The sequence below is a fragment of the Rhinatrema bivittatum genome, unplaced genomic scaffold (genome assembly GCF_901001135.1).
Source record: "Rhinatrema bivittatum unplaced genomic scaffold, aRhiBiv1.1, whole genome shotgun sequence".
NCBI lineage: Eukaryota > Metazoa > Chordata > Amphibia > Gymnophiona > Rhinatrematidae > Rhinatrema > Rhinatrema bivittatum.
The window spans coordinates 39189-51328 of NW_021820873.1; positions in this window are offsets into that span (position 1 = coordinate 39189).

A 12140-nucleotide genomic window follows, 5' to 3' on the forward strand; every position below is an offset into this window, starting at 1 on the left:
CTATGAGGAAAGGCTGAAGAGGTTAGGACTTTTCAGCTTGGAGAAGAGATGGCTGAGGGGGATATGATAGAGGTGTTTAAGATCATGAGAGGTCTTGAACGAGTAGATGTGACTCGGTTATTTTCACTTTCGGATAATAGAAGGACTAGGGGGCATTCCATGAAGTTAGCAAGTAGCACATTTAAGACTAATCAGAGAAAATTCTTTTTTCACTCAACGCACAATAAAGCTCTGGATTTTGTTGCCAGAGGATGTGGTTAGTGCAGTTAGTGTAGCTGGGTTCAAAAAAGGTTTGGATACGCTCTTGAAGAAGTCCATTAATGGCTATTAATTAAGTTTACTTAGGGAATAGCCACTGCTATTAATTGCATCAGTAGCATGGGATCTTCTTAGTGTTTGGGTAATTGCCAGGTTCTTATGGCCTGGTTTTGGCCTCTGTTGGAAACAGGATGCTGGGCTTGATGGACCCTTGGTCTGACCCAGCATGGCAATTTCTTATGTTCTTATGTTCTTAAATTGCTAGGAGGTAGGTCTTCGGGTTTCTGGGATTGTGGCAGGGTTGCCAGCTTCCTAGAAATGTATGTATGTAATAACGTTGCTGTATGTAATAATTTTTATATGTAATCAACTAACACACAAATCCCAAAACTATAATCCACCTTCATGACAATTTGCTGTGATAGATGTTTATCGATAGATGTTTATCTAACCTTGTTTCACGACTGCTGTAAACCGTTCTGATGGCGAAACCGAATGACGGTATACGAAACACATTAAATAAGTAAATAAATATTATTGCTGGCATTCTGCTGCATGAGAGTGCAGGAATTGCAAGCTCATTAACAGCTTCTATTTTATTCCATATGGATAAAGCACTTTTCAATATCAATTTCAGTCTCCTGAAGTACCTTTGTTGATCTTTTCTCTCCGTGCTGTTACCATCCTCTTCTCCTAAGCATTTGTATACACCTTCTTGTTCAAATTCCTTTGATTTACAATCCTCAGTCGGGGAGATGTTTTCAGTTTTGCTTAATTTTCTTTAATTGATCCAAATCAAAGGTCACCCTGATGTCATCTGAGAAACTCTTCACTTCTTGGAGTTGTTCTGCGAAATGACCACCACAGGAGCTGTAAAGTTTCAAGTCATCCTACAAGCAGTAGGTGAGATGTCATTGGTTGGGGGTTGCTTGCTCTTGGATTAAAGCTAATTTCATAGCCCAAACAGTTATTTAGAGTATTCAGTGGATTTAATGCCAAACAGAAAAAGAGCAGTGACAGGGAATATCCCTGAAGTATTGCTCGCTCACTCTTAATGTTAGGGATGATGTATTGACCATCCTCATAACTGAGATGAAGTGTAGTCTGACACAATTTCATGGTGAACTTGATATATGTAGCAAATGTGGGGTTCACTTTATACATTTCAAGGCCTTCTATTATCCATAAGTGCAGAATGCTATCAAAAGCTTTCATATAGTCACTCCATGCTGTGCTTAGGTTTTGATTATTCATACAAGTGCCCGTAATATCTTTAAGAAGCATCTACTGATCTTTCCTTCCATAGGCTCCTCCTTTGCTACCTTTCTCTTCCTATGGTCAAGAAGCTGTTGGAGTCGAAATCATCACATGGTGCCCTGGGAAGCGAGTTGTCTGCTGAGTGCAAAAATCCAAGACATTATGGAGAAATTGCTGAAAATCCTCAAGCCTACTGACTATCATCTGATGTTACTTATCCAAGTCGACATGAATGATACTGCGAGGTACCACACAGATTGTATCCAAAGTGACATCATGGCTCTGGGAGAGAGAGTAGAGCTGATAGGTGCACAGGTGATATTCACCTCAGTCCTCCCAATTACGGATAACAGCTCAGGCAGGAAAGTTTGCATTCTGGAGATAAATGAATGGCTGTGTAGATGGTGTCAACATGAGTATTTTGGCTTCCTGAATCATGTGATGATATTTCAAGGGTTGCTGACCAGAGATGGGATCCACTTGTTGAAGAAGGTGCACAGCATCTTCCAACACAGAATGGCAAACCTACTAAGGAGGGCTTTCAACTACGATCATCAGGGATGGGTGGACGAAACCCTAAGGTAAGTAAATCATTGAATACTCATATAGAAATGGGAAATATGGGGGGGAAAAGGCAATATTTGCAAAGCTATGTTCACTAAGAACATAAGGCCAATCCAGGCTTCAAGTACCTGGTAAGTACCCAAAAACTAAGTCTATTCCATGCTACTGATGCAATTAATAGCAGTGGCTATTTTCTAAGTCAACTTAATTAATAGCAGGTAATGGACTTCTCCTCCAAGAACTTATCCAAACCTTTTCTAAACCCAGCTACACTAACTGCACTAACCACATCCTCTGGCAACAAATTCCAGAGTTTAATTGTGCATTGAGTGAAAAAGAATTTTCTGCGATTAGTTTTAAATGTGCCCCATGCTAACTTCATGGAATGCCCCCTAGTCCTTCTATTATCCGAAAGAGTAAATAACCAATTCACATTTACCCATTCTAGACCTCTCATGATTTTAAAGACCTCTATCATATCCCCCCTCAGCCGTCTCTTCTCCAAGCTGAACAGCCCTAACCTCTTCAGCCTTTCCTCATAGGGGAGTTGTTCCATCCCCTTTATCATTTTGGTTGCCCTTCTCTGTACCTTCTCCATCGCAATTATATCTTTTTTGAGATGCGGCGACCAGAATTGCACACAGTATTCAAGGTGTGGTCTCACCATGGAGCGATACAGAGGCATTATGACATTTTCCGTTTTATTCACCATTCCGTTCCTAATAATTCCTAACATACTGTTTGCTTTTTTGGCTGCCGCAGCACACTGAACCGACGATTTCAATGTGTTATCCACTATGATGCCTAGATCTTTTTCCTGGGTGGTAGCTCCTAATATGGAACCCAACATTGTGTAACTATATCATGGGTTATTCTTCCCTACATGCATCACCTTGCACTTATCCACATTAAATTTCATCTGCCATTTGGATGCCCAATTTTCCAGTCTCAAAGGGTCCCCCTGAAATTTATCACAATCTGCTTGTGATTTAACTACTCTGAACAATTTTGTATCATCTGCAAATTTGATTACCTCACTCATCGTATCCCCTTCCAGATCATTTATAAAAATATTGAAAAGCACTGGTCCAAGTACGAACCCTGAGGCACTCCACTGATTACCTTTTTCCACGGAGAAAACAGACTGTTGAATCCTACTCTCTGTTTCCAGTATTTTTAATCAGTTTACAATCCACATAGAAATATAGAAATGATGGCAGAAAAAGACCAAATGGTCCATCCAATCTGACCAGCAAGCTTATGGTAGAATCTGCTGCATCATACAAGTCATCCCCATCCTTATCAGGGAAAAAGCAGAGAGCGATGATGGAGTTGCATCAACAATATGAAGCCTTATTCGTTAAGGGTAGCAACCATCACACCAGCAAGTTACTCCCCAGTTACCCCCATGCACTCTTTTCTTCATTTCCATCCTCTCGCCATTAGGGATTTGCAGGGTTTATCCCACGCCCCTTTGAATTCTTTCACCATTTTTGTCTTCAGTACCTCTTCCGGAAGGGCATTCAGGCATCCACCACCCTCTCCATGAAGAAATATTTCCTGACGTTGGTTCTCAGTCGTCCTCCCTAGAGTTTCATTACGTGACCCCCATGTTCTACTGATTTCTTTCCAACAGAAAAGGTTTGTCAATTGTGCATCATTAAAACCTTTCAGGTATCTGAAGGTCTGTATCCTATCCCCCCTGCACCTCCTCTCTTCCAGGGTATCCATATTCAGATCCTTCAGCTTCTCCTCATAAGTCATTTGAAGGAGACCCCCCACCATTTTAGTCACCCTTCTCAGGACCGCCTCCATCCTGTCTCTGTCCCTATTGAGATACGCTCTCCAAAACTAAATATAGTACTCCAGGTGAGGCCTCACCAAGGACCTGTAAAAGCAGATCATCACTTCCCTTTTCTTACTGGTTATTCCTCTCTCTACACAGCCCAGAATTCTTCTGGCTTTAGCTATCGCCTTGTCGCATTGCTTTGCCATCTTCAGATCGCTAGACACTTTTATCCCAAGATCCTGCTCTTAGTCCGTGCACATCAGCCTTCCCCCCATCACATCCGGCTCTTTTGGATTACTGCACCCCAGATACATGACTGCGCTTCTTGGCATTGAATCCCAGCTGCTATATCTTTGACCACTCTTCAGGCTTCCTTAAATCGCGTCTCATTCTCTCTACTCCTTCTGGCGTGTCCACTCTGTTGTAGATCTTAGTGTCATCCGCAAATAGACAAACATTACCTTCTATCCCTTCTGCAATATTGCTCACAAAGTTGTTGAACAGAATCTGTTCCACCACTGATCCCCGCAGCACTCTACTTCACACTGTTCTCTCTTCAGAGTATGCTCCATTTACCATTATTTGCTGTCTCCTGTCAGTCAACCAGTTTGTAATTCACACCATCACCCTGGTGCTCACTCCCAAGCTTCTTATTTTATTCACAAGCCTCCTATGTGGGATCCTATCAAAAGCTTTGCTGAAATCTAAGTAAATCACTCTTCCTTGATCCAATTTTCTAGTCAGCTAATCAAAAAAATCAATCAGATTTGTCTGACAGGATCTTCCCCTGCTGAATCCGCGCTGCCTCGGGTCCAGCAATCCTCCTGACTGTAGATACTTCTCTATCCTTTCCTTCAGCAGCGACTCCATTACTTTTCCCACCACCGAGGTGATGTAACCGGTCTGTAGTTTCCAGCCTCCTCTCTGCTCCCACTCTTGTGAAGCGGGACCACCACCGCTCTCCTCCAATCACTCGGCACCACTCCCGTTTCCAGGGATCTATTGAACAGGTCACACAGCGGAGCCGCCAGCACATCTCTGAGCTCCCTCAGTATCCTGGGATGAACCTCATCAGGCCCCATGGCTTTGTCCACTTTCCAGGGATCTATTGAACAGGTCACACAGCGGAGCCGCCAGCGCATCTCTGAGCTCCCTCAGTATCCTGGGATGAACCTCATCAGGCCCCATGGCTTTGTCCACTTTCCAGGGATCTATTGAACAGGTCACACAGCGGAGCCGCCAGCACATCTCTGAGCTCCCTCAGTATCCTGGGATGAACCTCATCAGGCCCCATGGCTTTGTCCACTTTCCAGGGATCTATTGAACAGGTCACGCAGCGGAGCCGCCAGCGCATCTCTGAGCTCCCTCAGTATCCTGGGATGAACCTCATCAGGCCCCATGGCTTTGTCCACTTTCCAGGGATCTATTGAACAGGTCACACAGCGGAGCCGCCAGCACATCTCTGAGCTCCCTCAGTATCCTGGGATGAACCTCATCAGGCCCCATGGCTTTGTCCACTTTCCAGGGATCTATTGAACAGGTCACACAGTGGGACCCCCCAGCTCATCTCTGAGCTCCCTCAGTATCCTGGGATGAACCTCATCAGGCCCCATGGCTTTGTCCACTTTCCAGGGATCTATAGTACAGGTCACACAGCGGGACCCGCCAGCACATCTCTGAGCTCCCTCAGTATCCTGGGATGAACCTCATCAGGCCCCATGGCTTTGTCCACTTTCCAGGGATCTATTGAACAGGTCACACAGCGGAGCCGCCAGCACATCTCTGAGCTCCCTCAGTATCCTGGGATGAACCTCATCAGGCCCCATGGCTTTGTCCACTTTCCAGGGATCTATAGAACAGGTCACACAGCGGAGCCTCCAGCATCTCTGAGCTCCCTCAGTATCCTGGGATGAACCTCATCAGGCCCCATGGCTTTGTCCACTTTCAGTTTCCCCAGCTCTTCCCATACATTCTCCTCTGTAAATGGAGTTTCATCTTCCTCATCTCCATCTACAATCTTATCCACGAGCAGCAGTCCTTCTCCAGGGTCTTCCTTAGTGAACACTGAAGTATTTGTTTAATATTTCTGCCATTTCTTCTTCTCTCTCCACACATTGATCATTTCCTCCTTTCAGTTTCACTTCACCACTTAGGGCCTCCCTCCTTTCTCTGATAAATCTGAAAAATGTTTTGTCACCTCTCTTTACCTCTCTGTCAATCCTTTCTTCCACCTGACTTTTGCTTTCCTGATTTCTTTCTTCGTCTCCCTCACTTTCATCAGATATTCTTCCTGTGTTCTTTCTTTTGGGATCCTTTATACTTCTTGAACGCTGTTCTTTTTTACTTAATTTTTTCAGCCACCTCCTTAGAGAACCAGATCAGTTTCTTTTTCCTTTTCTTTTCTTAACATATAGAGTTGTTGCCTTTGTAATTTCTCCTTTTAATTTGGCCCACTGTTGTTCAACCTCGCACATTTTCCCCCAGCCTTCCAGTCAATCTTCCATGTTCATTCCCATTTTAACAAAGTCTATATTTGTCAAATTCAAAACTTGGGTCCTTGTGTGACTTCTCTGTATCCTATTTGCGATATCAAACCATACTATCTGATGGTCACTATTACTCAGGTGATCAGTAGTGATCTTCAGACTGACATCGCCTCCTATCCTATGACTTCCTAATTTCTTAGAAATCTCTCATGAGGGACTTTGTCAAACGCCTTCTGAAAATCCAAATACATTACATCTACCGGTTCACCTTTATCCACATGGTTATTAACCCCTTCAAAAAAATGAAGCAGATTTGTGAGGCAAGACTTCCCTTGGGTAAAGCCATGCTGACTTTGTTCCATTAAACCATGTCTTTCTATATGTTCTGTGATTTTGATCTTTAGAATAATTTCCACTATTTTTCCCGGCACTGAAGTCAGGCTAACCGGTCTGTAGTTTCCCGGATCGCCCCTGGAGCCCTTTTTAAATATTGGGGTTACATTGGCCACCCTCCAGTCCTCAGGCACAATGGACGATTTTAATTAAAAATTACAAATTACTAGTAATAGGTCTGGAATTTCATTTTTTAGTTCCTTCAGTACCCTAGGATGCATACCATCCTGTCCAGGTGATTTGCTACTCTTCAGATTGCCAATCTGGCCTACTACATCTTCCAGGTTTACCATGATTTACTTCAGTTCATCCAAATCATCACCCTTGAAAACTTTCTCTGGAATGGGTATCTCCCCAACATCCTCATTAATAGACACGGAAGCAAAGAATTCATTTAGTCTTTCTGCGATGACCTTATCTTCCCTAAGAGCCCCTTTAACCCCTCAGTCATCTAACAGTCCAACCAACTTCCTTGCAGGCTTCCTGCTTTGGATATATTTTAAACAATTTTTATTATGAGGTTTCGCCTCTACAGTCAACGTCATTTCAAATTCTCTCTTCGCCTGTCTTATCAATGTTTTACACTTAACTAGACAATGCTTATGCTTTTTCCTATTTTCTTCAGATGGTTCCTTCTTCCAATTTTTAAAGGAACTTCATATGGATAAAATAGCCTCTTTCACTTTTAACCATTCTGGCAATTGTGTGGCCTTCCTTCCACCTTTTTAATGTGTGGAATACATATGGACCATACTTCAAAGATGGTATTTTTAAACAATGTCCATGCCTGTTGCACACTCTTAACCTTTGTAGCTGTAGATTTCAGATTTTTCCTATTTTCCTCATTTTAGCAAAGTTTCCCTCTTGAAAGTTTGGTGTTAGAGCTGTAGATTTACTTGTTGTCTCCTTCCAGTCATTAGTTCAAATTTGATCATGTTATGATCACTATTGCCAAGTGGCCCCACCACTGTTACCTCTCTCACCAAATCCTGCATTCCACTAAGAATTAGATCTAAAATAGCTCCCTCTCTCATCAGATCCTGAACCAATTGCTCCATGAAGCCGTCATTTATTTCATGCAGGAACTTTATGTCTCTCTAGCATGCCCTGATGTTACATTTATCCAGTAATTAAAATCCCCATTATGGGACCATGCTTCTGACCTGCCCTGACAGTGAGACCCTGGGAGGGAAATCCCCGCTTCTGGCAACATTGGAGCCACCGTGCACAGACACTATCTACATACCGGGAGGCTTTTAAAAAGTGGCACCCTGCGGCGCGCCACCGCCGGTGTGCCAAAGCCGCGTACTAAAGGGGTGCACCGCTTGTGTCAGCTTTTTCCAAGCCTAAGATGGGGAGAAAAAGACAAGGAAAGATGGTAACTCCCCCCCCAGATGTCTACACCAATCATAGGACCAATGGATCTTCACATTAATCGTCCAAGTTCAACACTGCAGCTTAATCTGAGTAACGAACTGGAAACTTCCTTGAGCCTCAGGGCTAGTCTCCACCCTCCCAACCCACAGAGTCTTCAGAAGGTAGACAGTGCCGAAGTTATAAACTCCCCTTTACAACAGCAGTTGGTAATTCCTATTTCTAATCAAATGAATGCTTTAGAGGTAACTTTGGAAACTTTATCCATTTTGCCTAATGAGATAACTTTACTCCCTGTTCCCGCTCCTGTCTCCCTGCCTCAGGGGATTCAAGGGGCTGGTTCAGATATAGTGGGAAATATTGGTGATATTTCCTTAAGGGATATTTGAAATACAGTCAACCGTATTGAATTTAATTTGTTAAATGTAGTATCTCAACTATGTGAATTTTGGACAGATACATCTTCTAAATTATCTGATGTGGATAATAGGCTTAATAATGTAGAAACTCAATTGGAGTCACAGATAGGTGTAGTTGCCAATTTACAACAGTCAGTAGCTGCTGGTATTAAAGAAAGTTTATTATTAGATCATAAGACCGAGAGGTTGGAAAATCAGATGAGAGCTAATAATTTACTTTTCCTTATTCTAGGGTAATCTCTGGTAATGAGCTCTTTAAGAGATATGCAATTGAAATTCTTCAGTTTGCATTGGATAAATCTTTTGTACCCCTCCCTAAGCTCAGATCTTACTCTATTTCTTCAGACGTCTAATGATGTTATTTCTTCTAGAGCTACATTGATTGTCTCTTTTGCCTTGAGCAATGATAGAGAGATTTTCTTTAGACAATATTTTAAATGTAAGAATTCACTATTCTGTGGCCCAAGAGTACAAATCTTTCCTGATGTCTCTAAGGAGACTCAGGTAAAGAGGAAATTATTTATACAGATGAAACCGAAGCTCTTGTCAATGGGAGCTACTTTCTTCCTGAAGTTTCCATGCAAATGTAGAGTTAATTATCAAGGAAATAAGTTTATTTTTGTAGATCCTATGTATTTGGAAACATTTATTGTAGATAAATTGACATGATGCTCAATGGAGATTTTGTGTGTTGAATGGGTTAATTGATCTAACTAGGCTGTGTTTTCCTTTATATAAGTAATGTGCATATTTTGTATTAGCAGTCCCTAGTAATGCGGACTTTATCAAGTATGATGTTTTGACTTACTATATTACATTTGCTTCTTTTCTTGATATATCTAGTTTTTGTATCATATCTTACATGATTTCAAAAGCTTAATAAAGTATAAATAATACTTTTTAAAAATCCTCCATTATTACTGCACTGCCAAATTGGTTAGCTTCCCTTATTTCTCCTAGCATTTCATCATCCATCTTATCATATTGACCATGTAGATGGTAGTATACTCCTATTGTTATACTCTTCCCCAACACTTGGAATGTCTACTCATAAGGATTCTAATGTGCATGTAGTCTCTAGCAGGACATAAAGTGCCACCCTGCACCCAAGTGGATCCACCATATCATTGCAATATAATTTGTACCCTGGTATAGCACTGTCCCATTGGTTATCCTCCTTCAAACACATCTCTGAGATGCCAATTAAGTCAATCTCATCATTCACTGCTTTACACTCTAACTCACCCATCTTACTTCTTAGACTTCTGGCATTGGCATACAGACATTTCAAAGTGTGTTTTTTGTTGGTATTAATAACCTTCTTATCAGTTAACAGGCATAATTTGGAATCGTTTAACTCAGGTGGTTCTTTACTTATAGGCACATGAATTATTTTTACTTTTACTTTAACCTCTCTGTTGGGATCCCTAATTCTCCTGTTTCATTAAAATCCTTCAAAGATACTTCCCTCTGAACCATGCACTGCTGAGCAACTGTCAGCTTTCCTTGCTTGTTCTAGTTTAAAAGCTGCTGTATCACCTTTTTAAAGGTTAGTGCCAGTGTCCTGGTTCCACCCTGGTTAAGATGGAGAATGTCCTTTCAGAAAAGACTCCCCCTTCCACAAACGTTTGGCCAGTTCCTTACAAAACTGAATCCCTCTTCCTTGCACCATCATCTCATCCACGCATTGAGACTCCGGAGCTCTGCCTGCCTCTGGTGACCTGCGCGTGGAACAGGGAGCCTTTCAGAGAATGCTATCATGCAGGTTCTGGATTTAAGCTTTCTACCTAAGAGCCTAAATGTGGCTTCCAGAACCTCCCTCCCACATTTTCCTATGTCGTTGGTGCCCACACGTACCACGACAGCCGGCTCCTCCCCAGCACTGTCTAAAATCCTATCTAGATGATGCATAAAGTCCTCCACCTTCATACCAGGTAGGCATGTTACCAGGCAGTCCTCATGTCCACCAGCCACCCAGCTCTCTACATTCCTAAAAATTGAATCACCAGCTGTGTGGCCAACCTAACCCTCCTCTCCTGGGCAGTAGTCCTGGGAGATTTGTCCTCGATGAGAGAGGACATTGAATCTATTGGAGAGTAGGTCCTTGCTGCTACACCAGGATGATGGTCTCTGACTTGGTAACCTTCCTCCTCCAAGGCAGCACCAGGGTTGCCAGACTGGAATTGGAACTTGGCTACTATTTCCTTGAAGGTCTCCCTTATATACCTCACTGTCTGCTTCAGATCCTCCAGGTCTGCTACTCTAACTTCCAGAAACTGGACTCATTCTCTGAAATCCGGAGGTCTGCACCAGGTGCACACATACAATTTCTCATCAACAGGCAAAAAATCATACATGTGACACTCGATGCAAAAGACAGGAAGGCTTCTCTCTTTCTGCTGGATGCTACCTTTATCTTAATTTTGTGGAGTTCTTGATTTAGTTAAGGTTGTTAAGGTAATAGGAATGTGTAAAAGAGTCCTTTAAATTTATTGGTGTATTATATTTAACTCATCTGTGCAAGCCTATCAGGCACTATTGGAATTCAAACTAGTGAATGACAGACCTTTGTCTCAGAGCTTTGTTAAGCAATACCTTACCTATTTGTCCTTGTAGCTAATAACAGGCAAGGGAATGAATACTGAAAAGACTTATTAACCAATCACACCTTTCTCTTTGAAATCTAGAAAGAAAAGAGAAGTACTTTCTTGGTTTTTGTGGTTCAGTCAGAGAGAACCAGAGACAGAAATAAGGATGCCATGAGATATTACCTGCAGCTTGCTTTTGGGTTGTAAGAAAAAAAATCGGAAAAGGATTTTCTTGCTGCAGGAAGTTTCTTAGTAAGTTAACTTGGCAAGAAATCACTCATCCAGTAACCAAAATAAATATAGTCTTTTGTTGTTTTGTAGAGAGGGCAAATAAGGACATTTTAGATCATTTTTTGTTTTATTTTATTTCTGGTTAGTAGAGAGGTGCTAGGATAGTGGCTTACATTCTATTAATATTAGGAAAACTGAGTTATAGGGAATAACTGGAAGAACTGTTGTGATGTTATTCAGTAAAGAGAGGAAATTTTCATTTAATTTTGGTGACATTCTCTGAGAGTCAAAATAAACTCCTTGTCCACCTGAAGCGCTGGAAGTTATTCAAACCTCCTGCCAGTGCATTATCACACAAAGGACTACAGGAAGATTCATCTAAGGTATTCAGTAAAAATGTGAGATTAAACTGAGAAATCACAAACTCATTTTTGGCCAGAATGTGAATGGGGACCTTAGGGGCATATTTTAAATTTGCTTAAAGTGAGACCTAAAAAAGGCCTTCAGTTTACAACTTGCAAAAAAGCTAATTTTACTCACTTTTCCAATGCTAATAAAATCCTCTCTTATTATGATCTATGTCTCCTATAGAGTATAAGAGCCTCAGGACTTATTTACTAAGCTTTTTTCCCATAGACTTAGAATTTATTTTATTTTGTTTAGTTACGGGGCAAGAGCTGTAGGAAATGAAGCCCTGAATGTGTTCTGTACTCCCCACCTCCGCCACAGCCTCTGCTCACGCATGGCTGAGAGTTGGCATTATTTGTGCATCCCCTCGCTG